This window comes from Passer domesticus, chromosome 10, assembly GCF_036417665.1.
Source record: "Passer domesticus isolate bPasDom1 chromosome 10, bPasDom1.hap1, whole genome shotgun sequence".
In the NCBI taxonomy this organism is placed as follows: Eukaryota; Metazoa; Chordata; class Aves; order Passeriformes; family Passeridae; genus Passer; species Passer domesticus.
Window position 1 is genome coordinate 20,182,478 of NC_087483.1, and position 17,512 is coordinate 20,199,989.

General features: G+C 40.1%; 1 long non-coding RNA gene across 2 annotated transcripts in view; it reads left to right on the forward strand.

The window, feature by feature from the left end:
- Positions 1-17,512, forward strand: part of LOC135308807 (uncharacterized) — a 420,716-nt gene that overhangs the window by 357,816 nt on the left and 45,388 nt on the right. For both annotated transcript variants that reach the window (XR_010369176.1, XR_010369177.1), the window contains exon 6: positions 13,173-13,332. This is a non-coding gene — a long non-coding RNA (uncharacterized LOC135308807). The remainder of the gene's footprint in view (positions 1-13,172; positions 13,333-17,512) is intronic.

The following is a 17,512-nucleotide window of genomic DNA, read 5'->3' on the forward strand; positions in this document are numbered from 1 at the left end:
GTTGAGTTGACAGGCCAGACTTCTCCCCAGAGCCAGCATGGCCATCAGGTACTGCTGCCCCCCACAGGGAAACCTCACTTGGCTCTTCCAGCAGGTCTCTGCAGACAGGGTTTGACTTGATACCAAGCACAGCTCCTTTTAAAACTAGGTTTGAAAAGATGACCCTGATTCTCTAGGACATCCTTTTGTGGCATGTTAAAAAGCATAGATTTAGGGCTGACTGCATATATATGAAAAAGATGTGGACTTCTGAAAATGAGAGTTAGCATTTTTTCTTTTTTTCCTGAAAGAGTCTTCCACCTGCTTATCCTTCAGCAACACTCAAAATTATATTTAGGTTGCAATTTGTACCTCTGGTGGAGGGTGTCAGATAATGTTCTAAACTTGAGCACTGGTCTGACCCACAAGGTATCCTTGAACGCATTTTTTCCATGTAAATGAAAAAATTGCTTCTCCTTTTCCAGAGTTCTAATGGAATTAATCCATTGCTACAGGGATTTATTAGGCTGTTAATTATCTTCTTACAAGTATTGCAATTCATTTACATTTCTGATTATGACGCTTCCTTGTGTGCCTTTTGAACTTTTGTAATTTTATAATTACTTGGGTAAATAGTTAGGACTTAGAGCCCCACCACATGTTCATTATGCATCCAAATTTTTCCTTATCCTTATTTTGAGACACAAGCACATCAACAATAGAGGACAAGGCTGTATATTCAGAATACCTTCCTTCCAGATATGCCAAGGGTAAATGTTCCATTACGGAGAAGAAATGGTCTGTGCTTTACCCAAAACAAAACAAAACAACCAACCAAACAAATACAAAACAACAACAACCAAAAAAAAAAAAAAAAACCCAAAACATAGGGTAAATGTGTAAGAAGAAATATAAGCACATTCCAATGCAGACATTGCTACACAAAGACCTCTGAAATTACAAATCTGAGAACACAATCCTGGAAACATCTCTGTTGACAGTAAAAGAAAGCAAATATTGATACTGTAAGAAATATGTCAGACTTATTCAGTATTTAGTTGGGATTCATAGCACAAAGCAATTAGCTCTAAATTCATCATGTAAAGAGTTAAACTCTTGCATATTCTCTGCTGGCAAAACTAACTTTTAAGACCAACACAAAAATGGTAATTACACTGACATTTTACCACAGTTTTCCTGTTTTCACAGACTTCCATCACAGCCTTCACTGCTTTATTAAAAATTTGAAGAATTGAAAGGACTATTGTCAGCAGACAAAAAAAAAAAAAAAGAAAAGAAAAACCCAATGTGATACTTCAAGCAGAAACATCCAATGCAGTGCATGTGCTCCTATCCATCATATCCATTCAGATCTCATGGCATAGTCTGTCACCAGTGGCAATCAGGGTCTTGATTACACCATTAAAATGTCATCTGTCTTCTCTGTTAGTGAAAAGTGGAGAAAAATATTAGCTGTTATTTCCATCAAATTGGACAACCTCTGTATTTTACACATACTCACCTTGAATATAACTTTTAAGTAAATTCAGTTGATGTTCACTTCTGGATGCAGGAACTGTCAACTTGCATTCTTGCAGTTGTTATTTTCACTTAACTTTTAATCAGGAGTCTGCATCAGATTTCCCACCACAATTTAATGCCATTCATTCTATAAGTTTTTAAGTAGTCTGCATCTTTTGAAAGGTATTCAAACAGTTTTTTCAGAAGTTGTGTTTAGAGACAATAACTATCTAGGTGCAGTTAGAGAAATCATTGTTGTGAATAAATACCAGTTACTGAGCTGACAGACATACTGTGAGATGTTTGATGTTGTCCTGTTTTCAGCTAGGATGGAGTTGATTTTCTTCCTAGTAGCCAGTACAGTGCTATGTTTTGGATTTGGTATGAAACTAATGTTGACAACACTTTGATGTTTTGGTTGTGGCTGAGTAGAACCTTTTTTCTGTTTCTCCTCCCCATCCCAGGAGAGAGTGAACAAGTGTCTACTTGGTGCTGAGTTGCTGGCTGGGGTTAAACGTGACAGGTGTTTTTTAGGTACTTGGTGTAATTTAGTATAAAAACTGTACTTCACAATCTACTAATGGAAAATAGTTTTGTGATATCTATTAAGAAAAATAAGATAGCTTAATTTGGGGGAAAAAAGATGGGCTCATTTTTATGTGACCCTCTTTTTAAGTGTAGTGTATTTAAGATACCAAAACAATAGCTGAACTGGTTATTGCATATTAACACATGCACAGGAATAGGTTTCACTTCAATATAAGCACTGATGCTGTAGATCTGTGCCAGTGACAATCAGATAATTGTAACTATATCAGTGCTCCATGGATTTAGTGCTAGGATTCATGAGTGCCTGTGTGCTCTTAGGGCTGCTCCTAAGCTAATTGTGAAGAAGATGCACTCAGAGGCTCCTGGGGTCAGGTTTCTTGTAACAAATATTTCAGGTTCATGTTGGGAGGATGACATAATTCTGTAGTGATTATTGGGTTAGCATTTTGTAGTGGTAATTGAACTGCTTGTATCTTTATCTTTGGGGTATGAATGAGAACATCAATGACATTCCTTTCTACAAGTCTAGCTGTGGTATGTGAGATCAATCCAAAATTTTTTGCTGAGGTCTTAGTGGTATTCTTCATGTCCTAATTGAGAGAGATTGCACCCTTGATGATTGTGTCACTGTCACAAACGTGTACTCTTTGCAAGATATTGCTGATCTGATCTAGGTTAGACTCTATATCACCTCTAATTGTAATTTAGGCTCTAGTGGTTTCTGATTTTATGTCACTTTTCTGTTAGGCTATTGCTATATATTAGGTTTAAATAATCTTTTTAAAATATATTCATATTGAACTGTCTTTACCAAGCCTCTCCCATCCAGTCTGTTTTAACATGAAACACCTATGCATTGATGCTGGTGATGGTGCTGACTTTTAGGTCTTTCAAAGAATATTTGTAACCATCCTTACATTCTGTTAAGCATTTTAGATGTTTGATTAAATGGGTGCTGATAAACAGAACAAGACAAGTGCAACATAGTCTGCCAGTAATTCACCAAGACCACTGGGTTATTTGAAGAAATCAATACCTCAAATTATATGACTGAAAGTGTTGAGAAAAGGGTGAGGTTCCACTGAAAACTTGCACAATAGCAATAAAAATACTAAAACAAAATCAAGACACAAATTAATCTCAGGCATCTTACTTAATACCATGTCTGACTATCACAACTTAGTCTGTTGACATTGTTTTTATTGATCTATTTAGTATTACAATATTTAGAGACTCCTCTGTGGCAAGATGCAACATACTTGTACATTTGCCTATTGCTAGAGTCATTGGGAGTCCTTATTCAGAAGACAGGTAGGTTCAAAGATGCGCAAGGGAGATCAAACTATTTTCCAAGATTCCAATAAAATATTTTCATGAATTCAAATTCAGCATAACACCACACAACCAGCCCTCACATCTTATACTGCCCTGCCACAAATATGCACTAAAAGGCCGTGATTTGCAGACTAGCTGCAACTCTTGCTGAAGTCAATGAAGGCTGTGGTGGTTTGGCACCACTCAGTTTCATAATCATTCCCACCACTGAGAAAATAATGTTCAATGGAGAAGCTGTAAATTAGAAAAAATCTACAGGTTCTCACCATCAATGGAGTTAATGATCCTTCAGTCTAAATACAGTACAGTAAATAAAGAATTGCCCTGCAACTGAGATAAGAGATGAAGCTTAAATTAATATTACTCTGGCCAAAAGACTGAATTCAATGTAACTATTGCCCAGTGATTTGTTAAGTAGAGATTCAAATGCATTCTTTTTATGTAAAAGTCCCGTGTATATTTTTAACTGCATTCAAACACAGTTCTTAAGCTTTCCTCTGAGAACACCAATTCAAAGGTCTTACAGCTCAAACTTATATTAAAAAAAAAAAAGTTCAACTTGGGCTATCATGTATAGGTTCAAATCTATTTGGTCCAAATCAGTTTGCTGTGAGTGGATACAAAGAGCAAACCAAGTCACAATAATTGGATAATGTAAAACATCTTAATCATGGCTGTGGCTTATTTACTTCATAGCTGCAGCTGGTGTTGTGTACCCGTGTACACCAGTTAAAACCTATATGTCGGTCTTTCACTTTCTAAAGAGCTATTTAAATGGATGGATCTGGCCTGAAAAACACCACTGTATTTTCAACCTTCAAGGTAGGCTGCTAATGAAAGACAACTTTGTTTCTTTTTAAAATACAGAAAGTGAACTGCCTTTCATCAAAAAAAGGGAAAGACAAGCTTTATCTTAGAGGATGATACTATTAACCCTCAGACTGGCACTTAAGGAGTGAGAAGCTTTCCACATCACATTCTGCTCATTGTTCTGTTTCTCACGGTAATTCCTCCCGCTTGCAGCCGAGTCTCATGCTGTGCTGTGCTCACCACACAGCAGTGTGCCAACCCACACACCAGTGCTGTTTGTCAGGGCTGGCTCCCTCACACATCCCAAACCCTGAGCCAGTCACAGTCCTGAGCCTGGCTGCAGGGAAGGGTGTGTACCTGGCCTCCGTAGGAGGCAGTGTGGGCATGCAGAACACGGTCTGCTGGTCATTTGGAGCAATCACAGCATATATATTGCACCTAAATAGCTCCAAAAGTTCCTGCCCTAGAGAGCTCTGGGATCCAAACCAGTTCTTCAGGACTGGCTTTATTTCAGCTCTTTGATTGGGAAGAAAACTGAAGGAAATGAATGTACTGGCCTTCTTTGACTGAAAAAAAATGCTGAAAATAAGAAAGGAGTTTATAAATCTAGTTATGAATATTATTACTATCATTTTATGTACATGGGTTATTAAACAGCTGTCAGGTTTGCTGTGTTTGGCTACACTGTGAATAGTGTCTTGCTTTTTGGAGACATGCTGTTTGCAGAGCTATGCTGTTCTCAGGTTAGAACTGAAACTCTGCCACTGACATGAGCTTCAGGATGTATTTATTATTAATACAGAAAATCCAGTAATGTTGTGTGCTTGTGAATTAAAGGCAAAATCAAAGGCACTTTAGCTGTCAAGACCTTAGTTCAGAGCTCTCAGTTTATCCTGCAGAGAATGACAATGTGTCATTGATTTCTGAAATGGAGCAGGCAGCCACCTTCATTACCAGTCTGGCAACTTCATAGCTGTGCTCAGTGGCAAATCTAGTGCTGGTTCAAACCCCATCTGGTGCTTCCCATGGCAGGCATGTTGTTTTACACTGCTCCATCACTGAACACTATCCAGGAAAACACATCTCTATTTTCAACCGCTTCCACTTTAAGTGTCCATAAGACACCACAGGAGGTATCTTCCTCAAGGGCCAAGAGATGGAGTTCCTGGCCCATTAAGGAGGTGGGAGAGTCTCAAAGCTGGTGGAAACACCTAGCCAAGAGTGCATCAGCAGAAGGGGCCAAGCAGTCAAGCTGGCACATCTGTGTTAGGAAGGGCCTGTGTTAGGATTGGCCCCTCAGCTGGACTCTCCCAGCCAAATGCATTAGCACCTGTCCTGCATCTCTTCATTCCCTTGCCCTGAACCTCTGCAAGATAATCTGTGTCCAACGCCGGGGTGTTCTGAATACACCCAGTATTGTGTTCAAATAGCCTGCATCTCTCCTTCATCCTTACCTTTATCCTTATGCCAAGCATTTTCTGTCAGCTGGTTCAAGGCTTCAGAAATGCTCACAGGAAGCGCTGGACAAAGGGATGTTTGGGTGGAGCATGCTGCACCTGGTGCTGATGGAATGGTTGAACGATTATGGAATGTGCACATCCTGTGTCTTATCTGAGCTTGAATCCAGGCCCATATGTGACCTTAAATGTGACATTTTCTCCCCAGTTCCCATTACTATTGTCCATCTTATTTTACTAGCTTCAGTCAGGATTTACAAAAGGACTTTTCAGGGAAGGCTTCCTTCCAACTCTGTGTGCATAGTCTTCTGCATTTTTGTTCATTTGATCTATGCTTATGCTATATATCATCACAGAAAAATGGGTAATTAAAAACACACTTAATTTCTTGCTAATTGAAGGTTTTCTGAGTAATTCACAAACCTGGATGATTACCAACAGCAGGCAAATATTTAGAACTGTTAACCAGCATCTAAAAGCATCAGAAATAGCCATCTGGATTTACAAAACTTCTGGTCCATCTGTGTAACACAATAAACATCGCTGACTTCAGTCAGGAAGGGCACAAAAGCCTGCTCCTTAGAAGGAAATGTTATGTGTTTAGGAGATGCTCTCTGGGCTTTCCTCTGATTACTTCTGCTGTTGGGTGGAATTCTGCTCTAAATCTGCTTTTGAGGAGCTGCTGGTGATGCTCAGCAAAGCCCTGCCTGCACCACTGCCAGCAGGAGGCAAAGGAGGGAATGTAATAACACCTCAGTCTTCCTCTTGAGAGGGCATCTTAGGGGCTGGGAAAAAATGTAGCAAGGTGTGGATGTTCACCATCTGGAGACCAACTCCAGACTTGCTGATGGGCCTGGATTCCTTCCTTGGCTTTTTTTTTTTGCATGGTTTGGGCATGGCTGAATCAAAGCAGAGCAATGTCATGAGTGTGGGAAATTTGGAAATGAACTGCTGAGCCTGGAAGAAACAAGCCAAGAGCTGTCAAAATGTAGGGAAAGCCTGCCTGGACTGTCTCCAAAGAGATTTGAGACTAAGAGCAGCAAAGCCATCTCAGTACATCGCTGGAATGAACTTGCAGCATGGCAGAGTGCCCAGGTTAGAGATGGCATCAGGGCTCTGTTACAATCCATCTGCAATAAATGGAATGTTTAGTTTAATGCAAGAACATGATGTGTCCTTCTCCAGAAGGAATCATTGTCCTTCACCCAACATTGTGGATGCTGTAAAAATCTCCAGTGGATCCAAGCAGGGTTTTCCCTCGGGGCAGGAGAGGCAAATGCCATAAGCCTCATACCAGTTACATCATTTCTGCAAGAAAGACATTTATAGGTGATAGCAGATGTTTTTACTTGTCTTATTTCCTCCGAAACTAAGAGAAATATTATGTCTTGTTTGATGATTTTTGTAGCAAACATTTTTTGTTACCTCTGCATTTCATTTTGTCCACAAGGACAAAGTCTTTTTTCATCCTTTGCCAAAAGCAAGAAAGGAGAAAATAGTTCTCTGCCTCCTTAGCCTTTCTCTCCTCTTGATCACTCAAGCCTTTGTTATCTTGCCAGACAACTGTTACCTGCTCTAGTGCCACTCAGTCTCACAAGCTGTAGAGGACAGCACAGCCTCCTGGGGAAGCCAGCAGCTGAAGTTTTGGCTATTGTTTGGATAGAAAATCACCCACCTGTGTCTGTGTGTTAGACCTTGGCAGGGTACAGTCAATGGAGAAACAGCCTATTTGAAATCCTATTTCATTTTGCTTATGGTAAACAAATGAGCCATTCAAAGAGAATGTGATATTAGGAAATTATCCTCTGCTACATGCCAGCTTCAAATAGACCTCAAACAGCACTGAAAAAAATCAGGAAATCTTCTTTGCTGTTTCAAAATAAGGTACTGAATTTTACTTTATTCTCTAGGTGATGTGAAATTTCAGTCATACTGCAATGCTTGGAATCTAATATTTGGCTCTTTCACATCACTCATTACCTCACTGAATCCCACATGCCAGTTTTTTAAAAGGTTTGCTTTTAAGCCTTCCAAGGACAAATATGTCTTTAGCAACATTTAATGACCCAAAATATCCCAGAGAGAAAACACTTGCTGTGCTGTTGGCTCCAGTAGCTGCACTGCTTCTCACAGGATGTGAAACCACAGCAAATTACAGTGGCTGAGATGGGGACAAGCTTTCATAAATCCCCCTTTCTGTAGTTGTGACTTTGTGACTTGCATTGTCTCTTCCCTTTTGTTTTTGTTCCTCGAGTGGCTGCAGCCTTTGTTACCCAAGCATTTTTCAGGGATTTGGAATTATTTTGAGATTTGGCCAGGAGGCCTGAGTAGACAGCCTTAGGGACAAATTCTAATTTTCCAGCCTCACTGGAATCCCAGACTTAGGGAGGTAAAGGCAGTGGCCTTGTCAGTGGAGTATTTAAGGAAAGCCCTCCAAAGCCTGGGAAGGAGAGAGCCAATGGTAGGAAGAGGAGCTGTGGACAGAGTTACAGTGCCTTTGTTCTCTCCTGCCATACAGGGGACTTAGCTGCCAAGGCTGTGTGTTTTTTAAAGACAGGTAATGGATATATGATACAGAATGTAATGTGGAAAAACAGGTGGTGGCTGAAGGAGGAGGAATAGCTGCTTGGGGTAGGAACATCAGCTCTCTGCTGCCCGTTCACAGAGGTGTGATCTTTCCAGACTCCAGTTTTCACAAGGCAGGACCAGGTTGGGGAATGCAAACCCAGTTACCAGATTATCTAAGTCAGTATTTAGACATAAAAATACTTAGAAAAGTCATAGCGAGGGTTGGAGGGGGATTTGGTTTCTTCTATTTCAATTTTTATCTCAAAATCTAGGCAAACAACAGCACACCAAACTAAAATGCTTCTTTTTCTGTATCAATCAAAATGTTTTTCAATGTAGGCAAGAATTATTTGCCTTTCTTCAGAGAGTGCAGCACAGTCAGCTGAAAACACAGTGGGTCAAAATGGCCCAGTAGGCAACAAAATGCAGCGCAGAACAGAGCTGGGCAGTTTCTCAGCTGAATAGCTGGGCAAGACCTCTGAAATACTCACAGAAAAAGAGCAAATGACATTGAAATAGCATGTTCAACAGCATTCAGTTAAAATTTAACCTTCTAAAAGATGTATTGAAATCACCAGCTTGGAATATGGCTCACCTAATTTTACATTCTGAAATGCTTGTCCTGCACTCAGTGCTGGGAATAGGTTTGCTGCTGAGACCATCTCTGCTGCTTCTCCATCCACTTTATTGGCCAGTGTTCAAATTTTATTTCTTTAGTTAAATTTTATGGTTAAACATTATGTATGGGCACACCTCATTTGATCTGTTATAGCCATGGAGTTTAGCCAATTTATGGCAAAATATCCCACTTCTGTCATGGAAGGGATGGGATTCACTGAATTAATATAAATTCCTTGAGGCAGTAGCTACATCTGAGCAGCAGCAAGGGGAACCAATCCTGTTATAGTAAGATAGTTCAGAATACTACAAGTTCTGCCCTTTTCAGCATGGTAAAATTCACATATGATGCATCTTAAGGTGAATGGAATCTCTTTCTTTGGTGGGTAGATGATGGAAATTATTGATGTATCTGCCTAATGTGCTGTTCCCTTGGCAGACTGCCTAGTCTTCAGAGGATAACTGAGCGCTTTCATATGCTGTTAGTGTTTTTTTCAAGGGTTCTCAAATCACATACAAACCAATTCTTGCTCTGCAAGATATATGTAATGGCATTGATCTTGGAGGGTGGTGGTCACACCCAGCCAGGAGAGAACTGGGCCCACATTCTTTGAATCCACTGCATGGTGAAGTAAGATCCCGTTCCAGGAGGTGTATTTCATGGGTGCAGAGTGCCAGGACTGGCTGCTCCAGAAGGTGCCTTTCTCTCTCTCAGATATATGCTTCTGTGCCTATTTTTTAAATGCAAAATTAGCATTCTTACATCCCTCTCAAGTGATAAATTTCTGCTACTAAAGTTGCACCCATGTGAGGCAACGAGGGCCATGCAGACACTGTATTTTCAAAGCATTTAGTACCTTTGCTCTGTGCTCTCCAACTAAGCAAAAGCTTTAGACTCCTCTCTTTGCATCTTTTTTTGCCAGGTTTTATGGGGATATGTAAAGTGTGAGTGGCATGCCAACACCTAGCAACTGCTTCACATACATGTGGAATTGAATACACTCTAGAGGAGCAAGACTATCAGAATAAAACTTTAAAGAACAAAAGGTACAGGGTGGACAAACTTCCAGATATCTTTACCAGTACTTGGGTGATCAAAGGGTGTTCTCCCTGCCCACATGCTGAGTACACAGGCAGCAGGGACTGCCAGCACTTGCTGCTTAACTTCCCTTCTTTGGGTCTGGAAAACGTGAAAGGCATTAAGAGTGAGTTCATTCAATCTCAGTCAATAACACGATGAGTTTGCAAGTACACTCCTCTCTGTGTGTGCATTTGTGTTCTGGGATACTTTGGGAGCATGTCTGTATTTTGCTTTCTTTGCCTTCACATGTGACCAGAGTATGTAGATTATGACTGCTGACTCTTGACTGCATCAGCGCCTGCAGCCACATATTCACTATATCTGCATTAGATATAACTGGACTTGTTTTCATGTGTAATAGTATGGATGTTTCTTCTTCCATTGTCTCTTGTAGTCTATCTCCCTAACCTTCCTCCCTCCTACTGTCTGCTGAGCTGGGGCTTACAGTGCCTGCTTGGTGCAACACGTGGTTCTTCTGTGGAAACTTGGTTTGCATCCTTCCATTTCCATAAATTCTTTCAGTTCAGTCCTTTCAGTTCAGTCAGTGGTCATGTGCTCACAATTGCCTCGACTAAAAGACATCCATTCTCACTGTGGCTGGTTGAGACAGTATGATTGGCACTTTTCTCGGCAAACCTTATATTTCTGAAAAGTTTCCCACATTATTATACATTTCTCCTCTGTCATTAACCACAGTGTTCTTCTATTTAATGTGATCAGCCTACAGTACATTTGGGAATCCGTGACAGAACTTTCCTTCATTTCATTTTGAGAAGTGTGACTTGCATAAACTTCAAGAGTATTCCTGCCATTCCTGAAAGCTCCATTGTGCAGCTGGAATTTATGGATGGGGATATGTTGATGCTTTCTTTTTCCCTTTTACTGTGCTTGGTGTTCCTGTAGATGCCAGTCTCCTTTTTGCCCTATCCATCTTCAGGTGTTTCCCATGGGATAATGGAGCTCTCTTTGCGATACACACAGCTCCACTGGCTGTCCCTATCAGACTGACCATGTGATGGAGGTGGAGCATGTGCTCTGGAAAGGGCACCTGACTGGTGTTGAGTCAGGTCTGCCACACAGGAATTGCTTCTTGTTTCTCCATTGTTTCCCTGGTGCTTCTTTTCCCATCTTGTTTTCCAAGTATTTTCTGTGGGGATTTTTTGCTTTTAAATTCATCTGTAATCATGGCGTGCCGACTGTTCATATACCAAGCCTAATATACCCTTTAAACTTTAGCAGACATCCTTCCTTCCTGCCTGCCCTCCTTCTCTCTCTTTTTTCCTCTTAACTGAGTCACTGTCCTAGTGCTGAATCTAAGAAAACTGAAGTGCCCAGTGAGTCTTCCCTAGAAGAACAGGATTTCATTAAACACTGCAGTCTGACTGAAGTTCCTAAAAGCAATATTGGTAAGGTTTTTTACCTTTTTTTGAAGGACTCTATAAACCATCAGTCCTCTCCAAAATGTATTTTCTCCCTACTTATGCAGGCTTTGAAAGCTACTGCCTATGCTTTTACATTTTAACTTGGAAACCACAGGAAAAAAAATGAAATGCTCAAGGCATTTCTAGATTTAGATGAGTTCAAGTAAGCACATAAAAATAATTCTTGGATGCTGCACTTCATCCCACTACCACTGATTTTCTCGTAGAACTAGAAGTTCTCCTGAGGAGGGGACAAATTTTGTTTAAAGACCAAATGCAGATGAGAGAACAAGCCAGATAAGGACTGCAGCAGGTATTCTTGCTTGGTTTTGTTTCTCCCTGGCAGGAATCAATATTTCTTTAACAGATATTTGCCTTTCAAGGCTGTTTTTTCCTCATCTCATCCCCAGCCCCTTCTGTACCTGTGCCATCTTATTGAGGCTTTGATTCAGCTCACACTGCTGAGAGTAGATGTTGAGAGCATGGCCTTGGGTGCTGCCTTTTTAGTGCTGGGATTTTTGAACAATTCACTATGTCTGTAAGAAAAGTGCCAAAGCCTTCGATGGAGGAAAAGCAAAGCAGCTAGGATGCAACAAGCAGTTCTATGAAGGTGAAACATTGCAGGACTTTCACCTTAAACTTGGCCTTAGTTCAGTATGTTCCAGGAAAGTGGTGCTTTTAGGGTTGTTTTGACATTTTTGTCATCAAGTGAAAAGACGTTACGTAAGCTGTTTCAGTAAAATTACACATATTTTACTGCTGTATTGCCATTATTCTTTTATCTACAAATTTTGCTGTTGTCTGTTTTTTCCTGTTTATTCCATTAAAGTGAAAAAAATGTACTTTTTATGAAGATCTTTACTGGCCTATTAATATTCTTGCTTCTGTTCTGCTTGGCCTTTCTCCTTCTTTACAGACAGCAAACCCTCCACCTCAATTCCCAATAAACTGGTTCATTAACTTGGTGTAGTATTTTGTTCATTTAGACTATATTGTGTCACCTTTCATTGCAGCTAATCTCAGTGTTGAAGTTCAATCCCCTGTGTGGGTTCTGTGTGAGATGCTTTGAAAGTTGTTTTAAAGCTATTTGGGGAATTCACAGCATCATCTTCTCAACAGGCTCCAGTACCATCTCTGAGCTCAGCAAGAGTACACTACACATTAAATTCCTCATTTTCTCTGGGTGGAGGGAACTCAGAAAATCCTTATTCTGCAAATTATAGTTAATATTCTAGTATAAAAGTAAAATTATAGTTAATATATCCTGTACACATTAAATTTTAAGGGATAAATTCTCCATTCATTTCATGTGTGATTGCTCCTCTTTGACATTAATTGGAATTCTGTGTAAAGACTGGAGAGAGACCATCAGTGGTAATGTAAATTGAAGCAAGTCTCTGATACAATACAGCTCTCAAAGAAAGAGTCATTCAAGTAACACTGCTGCAGTATTCAGCTGTTGTGTGTCACTAACTAAAGGATCCTCTGGACTGTTAATAATTCTGTAGTAGGATGGTATAATCTACTGCTACTGCATCAAGGTGTTAAATATTATGAGATCAGGGTTTTCTGTGGCAAATATTTGAAATTGTCTACATAAAATGGACTGAGCTCTGTTACAGACTCACAGCTCACCACAGTGAACCGAGAAGGGATGGCTTCAGTGTAGTTTACAGCACCTATAAAAAGTGACTGGAAAATTGATAAGAAAGATATTCGTTTTCTGACTTGTGCATCTTAGTCAGCTGAGCTGGAGAAAAATCACAAGAACAGCAGGGTCTGACTGCTTCCTTATGCAACTGGCAGGAAAGAAATCCCTCTTTCTGTTGACAGACAGCTCGGTGCTGTGTCGCTGCGGCTCAGCGGGGGAAGGCAGCGGAGGGGATCCGGGAGCACAGCTCTGTCCTTGCCACGCCCGGGGCTCTGACCTCCACCGCCCGGACCTGCCCTGCTGGGCTGCACAGCCACGGCCCAGAAGGAAGCCTCCCTCACGGTAAGGCTTTCCCACATCTTAGGGGAAAAAACCCATTTATATTGTATTTTACTCCGTCTAAGTCCTTCCTTTGCAATGGTGCCTATAGCTGTTATTGTCTTTAAGGAGTTTTTCCTGAGTGGGATCACTGCCCTGGTATCATTTACCATGCAGCCACACCAGAGAGAAGAGCATGGAGTTAAGAGGGGCACGGGGGATGCATAAGTTGACATTACTGCTGACAGAAATACTCATTTGTTCCAGCTTTGATAAACTTTGCTCCTTGAAAGCGTTCCTTCCAAACTCACTGCTTCTGTAGGACCTTGAGCGCCAGTGGTTCTTTGTTACAAAGTGTATTAAAACAGTGCAAAGACAGCCGTAGACACCTTCAAAGAGAGAAATACAGCACTTGGCACTTCTGCTGTGCTCCTCTATTCTATTTGAGTTTAATTCTCTCAGTGATCAGTCTTCACTTTTCCTCTACTTGATGAAATGCACCCATAGAAGTTAACTGCACTTTCTTAAGCACACACGTACGCAGACCAGGATTTATTTGGACTAAACATTTATTTCCTTTTTAAATAGAGTTAATTGCTAATTATCTTGACCTAATTAACAGTAGTGAAAGCAAATTCGCTCTCTCCCAAAAAATTATTCCATTAAACAAAACAGTTCTTTCTAGTCTCTGCTTGTTCTGGAACCAGCCAGGATGAGGCACAGTCATTTGTGTCTCAAAACAAATGACTGCAAAGGGGGTAGATTTGCTTTTGTCAGTTTCATGTTAATTGACAACCAATTAAATAAATGTAAAAGACAACCAAAGCATCTGGCCTAGGCACGGTTTTCACTGAAAGATGAGAAGCACATTTGAAACAGAATGTTTGCACGTGCTAGGAAGCCTCAGTCAAATATCAGAGTGAGGAGGTGGTGGGACAGGAGGAAGGGTCTGTGGTGTGCTGTACTTTGAACTGTTTACTGCAATCAGGTTGGGACTTATTTTGACTATGTTAATGAGTTTTTTGCTCTACAGAAGTAAGAAATTGAGTATTTTCAGGGTTCATTTTAAAAAAGAAAAAAAAAGTAAACCTAGTTCCGCTATTAGAATATAGTGTGGTTTGAGGTTTTTACAATATAATTTCATCAGATTGCTATAGCATTTAATACCACAGTTCATAGTAAGGCTGTGATGAAAAGCTGTTCTTTCCAGTCTAGAATAAACAAACTTTGTACCTTTAGTTGTGGAATAGCACTGAGGGGCAGAAGCAGAGGTAGGTAAATGTTTCTACTGTTTTTCAGGTGAGCATAACTAATAAACCCATAAGTGGAGAGATTTATTTTTATTTTCAAATTTTAATTATTTCTGATTGACCAAGTTAATTCTCTTAACTATATGAAAATGTGGGGAGGAGAAGAGAAGGGGTTCTTTGCAGCAGAACCATGAGGTTCAGCCACAGTATTGCTGATTTGAAGAGCAGGGGAAATAAATCTGGGGCAGGTAAACAGATTCCCTGATAAGAAAGAGAAACAATCTGTATTGCTCTTATCTGAAGATAAGTACAAAGGAAAAGATGGGGGAATATTTTCTAGGTTTTTTTCTGAGTTGAGAGAAAAGCAGCTATGATTCTGTACACTTTTTTCCTCCACTTTAAATTCTCACATCCCTTTTCTCCTCCCAAAATGGCATCTCATTTCCACTCATTCGTTTCCTCCTTAGCTACGTTTCAAAAATGCTATCAGAAGCCTCATACCATAAATTATATCACTGTATTGACGAAATTTACTACAATGATTCCACAAGAATATTTAAGTTTCTGAGAAAAATAACACAAACCTTGTGAAGGGCAATGTGTCTATGTTATGTGTTAAATTACAAACCCTCAGCACATAAACCTTAGAGTTCTGGGAAATGGTGTATTTAAGCCCTGAAATGTCCCCTGGAGAGGCAGAGAGAGCATCACTGCCTGGGCATGTGCCAGAGCCCTCCAAAACCCAGCCCAGGCACTGCAGGCTGAGAGCATGGTAGTGAAAGCTAGCTAAGATGTAAACCCACACCTGCTCCAAGAGCTAGAGTTTGGGGAAGTCTTACACTGAATACAACTGAATCTGTGAAAAAAAGTTGCTGGAGTAGCTGATTTTTCATCATAAAAGCCTCAAATGGTACTAATGCATTGCTGAAGTTTAATATATTGACATTTGACGTGAAAGCAAATGTATATCCTCTTACACCAATGTGTTCATTTATACAGTGCTTAAAAGATTGCAGGCTAGGGAATAGTACTTTAAATGAAGGGGGAAGCTTTACACCTGTTATGCTAGCACTTAATTCTTTCTGAATTATATTCTGAATTCTTTCTGAGAAGGCTGTTTTTTAAAATGTATGTTTATTTTTAAAAAGCTTACACTGAAAAATAATCCTTTTGACAACCCTATTGTTCACTATTCACTGAATAACTCCTAATATGTCTCTCTGGGGGTTTTTATGCTTGTGCTTTGTCTTGGAATACATTGCTGTTTTGTCAGCACCCTAATATCCATGCAAAACCCTCAGTATGTGAAGCTGCAAGAGTGCAAATGGTGTATTTTCAAAGACTTGCTGAAACTCAGGTCCTGGCTTTGGGCTTCCTGTGGCATTATTCTCTTCTGATTATAATTCCTGCTGGTTTTACATGCTGCTTCTGCATTTTAAGCCTAGTGAAAAGGATATAACATTGTGCATTGTTCCTTTCTTAGCCAGTATAAAGAATTGGGAAGTACAAAAGTACTTGCTAAGTTTTGCGGTTTTTTTTCTTAGTGTATTTCTGGCAGATTGGGAGTGCAAGGAAGCTTGGCTTTGGCAGGCTTTTCAGGTGAAATGTAGCTACATCTGAATTTGGATTCCCCCAGCTTGGTAGATTTTACACTCATAAGGTGATTCAGAAAGGGTACTCTGGGGTATGCATGCTCTGAGTGTGCATATTTGTCTTCCTTCACTGCTATTTTTATAGCTTCTTTCAAATTTTTGCCAGGATGACAGTGTTTGCATATGGCCTACTTTGGTTATTATTGGATTCTTCCTGTTCCCCATAATTGACTCTTTTCTGGGATGCCATGTAAGATGCCTGAGGTCTTTCATATGTGTTATTTAAATATTTGATCTCTTCCATTAGTTTGTCTGCATGCCCTGTTCTGCTCTAGAGCAATAACCTCAAATGTTTTCAAGCCCTGTAGCATTCTGTAAATCTGCTGACAGACAAGAAGTACCTAGTGGGGAGCTAACTGGGAAATGTCACCTGTGCACAGCAGTGCTAAAGTCAAAAGCATCTTGCAAAGGGCTAAGGCCTCCCTGCCACAGGGTAATGATGGGAGAAGATCACACTCTGCAGCTGTTTTGTCAACTGGGACAGTTGATCAGGCATCAGTGTTCTGACCAGTGCTGTCAGCTGAGTTTTTCTTCTAATGTAGTTTTGATCTTATTATCAGCCAAAGTCTGCTGTACCCTTGCCATGTTTTAGGATCTTGTTTGAACATTATTTTGCACTATTAGGTAAATTTCTTCCTCAGCCACCATCTAGACCTTTGGACCAAAGTAAAATGTGGGAAATTATTTAACTTTTATAGAAGTGCTTGAAGAATTGGGATGGGAATCCAACATCAGCAATGTTTGAACATGGAGATATTTTTGGAATTTGGGGAAAAGGTGAGTGGTGGAGAAGGGAGAAAGAATCCAGGTTATTGATTCCCTAATTATGAGCAGGTCATGTCAGACACTAAAATCAATAAGCTGTTCACTCACATTTCTGCATGACTGGAGCACACTGTGAGTTATCATGGTGTATATTTTTATTTAAACAGCTGTGTACGTGACCTTACATAAGGTCACAGCCAGTGAGCTAAAGCATGTTGCAAGTGAAATTTCAGTGGGTTATCTGCTAGCTAGTGAAATTATACTCTCATGTGACTAAGCAATTTAAGGTAAGTGTTGTAGCCAAGAATCAAAATTCTTCACACTGTAAAAATATTTCTCTGAGTTCATTCAAACATCTAACTATTTGACTGGATCATAGCCAGTAGCTAACTGAACAAACTTGTGCTTGTATAAGCTGAAAGCAATGAAAAAGCTATTGCTAGAACGTGTCATTTTGAGAACATGTCTAATTCTACTCTTTAAATACAGATTGTTGGACTCTGTCTCTTATTTTTCAATCAAAGTCATGGAACAGCA